Here is a 6,218-nt window from a genome sequence, read left to right as displayed (position 1 = left end):
TCTGATGCTACTTTTTTCCCACATTGATCCAAGAAATTAAAGAACAACAAAAGGCTCAGCAATTTTGCTAAAGTACATAAAAATGAAAGTATAACAATGAAAATGGTATACTTACATAAATCTTGGCACAGTATTATAGTGCTAAGCTAAAAATCTACTATGATCCAAAATAGTTACATAGGAGGAAGAGTTCTAATATTCTATAGCATAGTAGGATGGCTGCAGTTCAAAACAGTTTATTATGTTTTTGTAAAGAACCAGAAGGGAGAAATTCAAGTGCTCAACATAAATACATGATCAGTGTTTAAGGAGATAGAAATGCTATTTACCCTGGTCTGATCATTACATGGTGTGTATATGTACAGAATTACCACACTGTGCCCCATAAACATGCATGATTTTACATGCCAATAAAAATCTACAAGGCCTATTTTTCTTTCCAATATTGATGACATTGCTTTTTGGAAGAGGCAGAATCATGTAATAATATATTGTCTAAAGCTGGATGGTCCTGATTTCCATTTTGGATCTATTACTTTAGCTGAGTGACCTTCGCCACTGTTACCTCACCTGTAAAATGGGATAATAACATTTAGCTCAGAGTTCTTGGAAAGAATACATGAGATAATTCACATAAAACTGTCAGAACAATGCCTGGCACATAATAAAAGTTCAATAAATATTAGCCATCCGGCACTTGGGTCACGATAGGTCACCATGTTGGTACTCAATAAAGTTTCTGATTGAAAGAAACGATTGACTCAAATGCACAGAAAATAATGACATAACACTTCATATGAGTTCATTGTAATGCCAGCCCCTGAAAGGCATTCCTGAAAGCCAGCTCAGACATTCGTGGAAATTAAACGGACCTGTAGGAGGACTGCAATATTCAACAGCAAACTGTTGAAACCTGGGACAGTGTGACTGAGGGCTGTTGCAAGAACTCTGTAAATACCTGGTCTGTGACAGAGTGAGAAACTGTCACAAAGGGGAAACGTCAAGGTGTCAGAGAGCATTTGATGTTTTGAGTCATGAAAGCTACTTCCAAAGAAACAATACCCTGTGCTGCTTTTCACTTGGACTTAAAATAACAAAACAGAATAGGAATGATGAAATTTATTATTTTAATCAAGCTTCCACATTAAAGTCCCACCTCTCACCGCTCTAGCCAAATGTCGCTGAGGGAGTGGTTCTGATATTCCACCACCACATATGTTGAAATAGTCGGTGTAAAACTCCACCCTGGCAAACAAAGGTTTGTATATTTGGAAACAGTTGGCTGCCTTGCTGACTCATTGGCTTCCATGGTGTAATCTGATGGGGATCTGTCTGAAGAATAAAAGCCAGTGACTGAGCCAGGTGCGCAGCACATCTGTCCTGGCAGGAGCAGGTACTGAGGAAGGGTGCAGACAGCAGGCAGTGTCCAAAGCTGGCCCCAGAGAGCCAACCTAGAGTCAGCGTTTCATTTCTGAAGAAAGTGTTCTCCTTGTTGTCCAGTGTCTGGGACATCTTGCTGTCCATGACTTGCTTCCTCCTGCACACAGATATGACAAACTGTCCCTCAGTGGGGTCGTGCCACTTCTTCTCCTTCACCAGTAGCAATGAGACCAACATTTTCCCAACCCTTTAGGCTTTCTCCTTTCAACCATGTAACTTCTATCATGGAGATAAAAACACAAGCTTTCTCATTTTTTTAACTCGCAACTACATTATGATTAGTGAAGTTGATTTTTTTCCATAGGCTTAATAACCATTCCCTTTTCCTGTCCTACGAATTGCCTATTCAGATGCTTTGCTCATTTTTATGTGGGATCGTTACTTTCTTATGATGATTTATTAGATTTCTTTATGCACTTTAGATAGTAATCCTTTATTGATTCCCTAGATTGTTTTCTTTCCCAATCTGTAGCTACTCTTTTTAGCTTCTTCATGTTGGCTTTTAAAATAAAGTTTTTCAGAAATGACCTTAAGCACAAGGACCTTTTTTTAAAAAATAAGAGTAATACAAAGGACACCTCTGCTCATTTTATTCAGGTTCATTTGTTATTATTTTGCCCTATTTTTAAGTACAGATGTGTGCACACACATGCACACATATATGTGATATTTTGACATGCAAAAGTTTTTAACTTTAATGGAAAATTCTCAGTTTTCTTCAAGGGTATGCTTTTGAGACTTTCAAAAATTGATCATTAACTCAGTTTATTAAATTGTTCTTTTGTATTTCCTTCTAGAAATATAAAACTTCACTTTTGCATAAAGTCATAAATCCACATTTTTGTGCATAGTATGAGGTCAGAAATCTATTTTGAAGTTTTTCCCTAGAGGCTAAAAAGTTTTCTCTTAACTTTTAAGTACTTCCGCCATTATTCTCCTATTGGCTCATAATTATACTTCTGACATGGGAGATACATCGTCAAGCTTCACTTGGGGAAATCAAATTGAGTACCATACAGTGTACTTTGTGAACGTGGACAGGAGAGCCTCCTATACCCTTAGGCTCTGTGATACAGCTCATTGCTCTTGGCTAGACCTGAGCAGCATATTACTGTACTGATCACAACTATAGGCAACTGTCACATAATGATAAGTGTTTGTGTAGCTAAACATATCTAAACATAGAAAAGGTACAGTAAAAATACAGTACAAAAGATTGTTTTAAAATGGGGCATCTGTTCAGGGAATTTACCATGAATGGAGCTTGCGGGACCGGAGGTGGCTTACAGTGAGACAGTGAGTGAGAGTGTATGTGAAGGCTGAGATTATTACTGTGTGATTCTAAAGACTTTACAAACACGTTGAACTTGGTACACTAAATTAATAAGCTTTTTCTTGCTTCCACAACCAATTAACTGACTTACTGTAATTTGTTACTTTACAAATTTAAAGTTTTTGACTTCTTGACTAGTGTAAATATATTGAGCTTACAACACAAACACGTAGGCAACAGGATGTTTTCAGCTCCATTAAAATCTTTTGAAACCACCATAGTATTTTATATACGCTTCCTAGCTGACTGAGACATCATTACACAGTGCAAGACACACATGCACATGCACATGCACACACAGAAACAGACACATATGTATAATAAGTACACTATGCTCACTACATATATATATGCTGCATAAGTAGTAATGTAAATATGTATGATATGTGCATATTGATATACATATGGGCACAGATATATGTATATAATGTATGTGTATATAGATGAATGCATGTTTTTACAGTATATATATTCTATAGTATAAACATGTGTCAAATATGTATCAATAAATACATATATTTATGCATTTCTATTTTGTTCTAGTGGGTTATTTATTTAATAATTAAGCTGATATTATAGTATTTAAACACTAAATCTTCAAAGTATGTCTTACATGTCATCATAAATTTCTCCATTTGTTTTTCATTGATATTCTGATTTCTTTTGGCTAGTCTAGTCTCTTGTTGACAGCATATTTTAAATAGCAGCTTATAAAATTCCATGAGAGTTTTCTTGGTATTTTATTGTCTTTGGCTTAATTTGGGGAGTAATTTGGAAATTATGATATCTTTTTCTGATTTTCAATCTTATCATCCACTACTATAGTATATTTCTCCATTTATAAATTCATTAAATAATACTCTATAGCTTTATCCTTGGAGACTTTGTATATATTTTATTATGTTTATTTAAGTGTATGTTTCAGTTCTTTTGGTTTAGTTTCCCTGCTGAGAGTGAGCTATAATTTTTGAAAGTATGATTTATAGTAATTCATGAAAATGGTTAGAAATGCTTTTATTTTTAGGTTGTTTTCAGCCACTTGCTTAACCTTCCAATTAGTTCTAATTGTCTGCATGTGTGTTCTCTTGGATTTGTGCAGCACAGTATACTACTCTCAGGTAACAGTTTTATTTCCCTCTTCCAACTTTTATGCCTTCTGTTTTCTTCTCATTGCATTGTTTAGTATCCCCAAAACACTATAAAAGAGAGAAATCCTCTGGATTTTTTAGGAGGTATGCTCCCTTTTATTCCCTCATTAAAATACCTTCTTTATTGAGGATATGATTATGGCAATTTCTTGCAGTCATTTTATACAAAAATACTGACATTTTATACAAAACCACCAGTATTTCAAAGTAGTCAAAAGGTTGAGCACTGATGAAAAGTTAAATTCAAGTTTGTTTCTATAATTACTAGCTCTATGATATTGGGAAATTACTTTTTTGTGTCTTTATGTAAATATTTAGTAAGTGAAAAATTAATAATACATATAAGTGTTTCTATGGTCAAACATGCAAGAAACATTTGATGTTGATAATAGTGTTTGCTTTCATCGTGTTTATCATTTATAAAATGTGTAAATAATCAAATTTAAGAACATTTGCAAATGTGGAATACCAACAATATTTTTTTCTGAACCATGTGAAAACATGCTGCTAACCTGATGCTTTAACTCTTTAATATTTATTTTGTAAAACATACATTTTATGCTCACAATACTATCATCAAGTTCAAAAAATTAGCAGATATATTACCAACATTAGCATTGTAAACCTCGGACCCTACTCAAGTTTTTCCAACTGGTAAAAATGTGTCGTTTATAACAACAGCAACAACAATCTAGTTCAGAATCATGAGTTGGATTGTGTTGTCATATATTGTAATTCTCTTTCAATTTGGAATGGTTTCTGTCTCTTCTTTGACTTTTATATCTTTTATACTGTTTCAATGTTATAAAACAATTGTTCTGAAGAATGCCTCCTAGAGTGGATTTGTCTGATATTTCCTTATTTATAGGTTCAGGTTAGAAATCTTCGACAGGAAGATTACAGGAGAGATCCTGAGTTATCCTTGCTTCTTATACAGATGATCCCTTGATTAACGTGGTGTCTGCCGAGCTTCTCCATAGAAAGTGATTGCTTTTCTTTTTGTGACTGTAGCAGCTTTGTACTGTTCCACATTAGCTAAGGTTGAACTTTCCTTGTGCTCCTTTCTGAGGTAGGACTGGCCTCCAGAGGAAGCTAAGTGAGATCTGGAGGGCAGAAGTGAACGAGGTTTACGGCGAGAGGATCAGCCTGGTTTCACTGACTCTGCTGCAGCTCAGGAACTATCTCCAATCTGCTTTCTCATCTGGCTGACATGCTAGTATCAGGGCCCCCGCTTCTCCTGCTGGAACTCTGCCCGGTGCATGGTTAGGTTAGCCTTGCGATGAAAAGCATCAGCTTCCTCTGCATATCATCTTATCAATGCTGGATGCAGTGAGACAGCAATATGGGTTCAACTTCATGGCTTTTCCCTGTACCCCCTCTTCATAGCTACATTTCTTTCCTGACTGCTGATGCGATTGACTTCTGGTTTCCCCTCAGAGGCAAAAATGAAAGCCATAAAAAGTTTACAAGAACCCATGCTGATGTGATATCTATATTAAATTCTGTTATTCATATCACTACTGGTACTTCTGTTTCCCTAATAAAAAGGCGACTGATAGGGAAATATTTACATCTATTTATCTATAAAGCCATGAGCATAACTCTCATTCCGTCCAAGTCCTGAAGTTCACTTTTCCTTCTTGTTTCCATATTTAAACTCTTCTCTAATAGTGAGAGACACAGCTTGCATGAGAACTCATAGGATTCTTCACAGGATTGAATCCACTGAGTGCAAACAACCTCCCACAGGTATCACTGCTGCTCTGCCAGGGAGACGCCTTCCTCAGCCCACTGGGCAGGGTCTCCAGCCAGCCTTCCCTACCATGGACACCTTTCCTACTGTGCTCGGTGCCTGACTTTCCATGCTGGCTGAGTCTTCCCACTCCTGGGCAGTCCCCAAGGCACTCACTCCTCACTGGTTAGATTCAGGTGCCATGTCCCTGCACACCTCACACCAGGTGTGGGTGCCTGTGTTGCTTAGTTGTATCTCATGGCTTTAGAACTGAATGTTTTTAAGAGATAAAAGGAAGAAGAGCGTGGGAGTTTGTTTTTATGTTTATGATATACGAATATATGTTTCTACGATAGATAATTTGCAATGGCTTTCCTTTTCAACTAATGTTCAATTGATTAAACTCAACTTACAAAACCTGTTTTTTTAGCCGTCAAGCTCAATTTATATACCTGTTTATTTTATTTTAAATTGTTTTTCTTGCACAAGTAATATTTTCTTCTACTTGGTTTTGTATTGAATTTCCATTAATTCAGTTGGAACAGATTAAATTCCTCTAAAATTC

The sequence above is a fragment of the Heterocephalus glaber genome, unplaced genomic scaffold (genome assembly GCF_053883595.1).
Source record: "Heterocephalus glaber isolate CG9 unplaced genomic scaffold, H.glaber_assembly_v1.0 deba00001472, whole genome shotgun sequence".
Taxonomy (NCBI): domain Eukaryota; kingdom Metazoa; phylum Chordata; class Mammalia; order Rodentia; family Bathyergidae; genus Heterocephalus; species Heterocephalus glaber.
Note: the sequence above shows the minus strand (reverse complement) of the source record.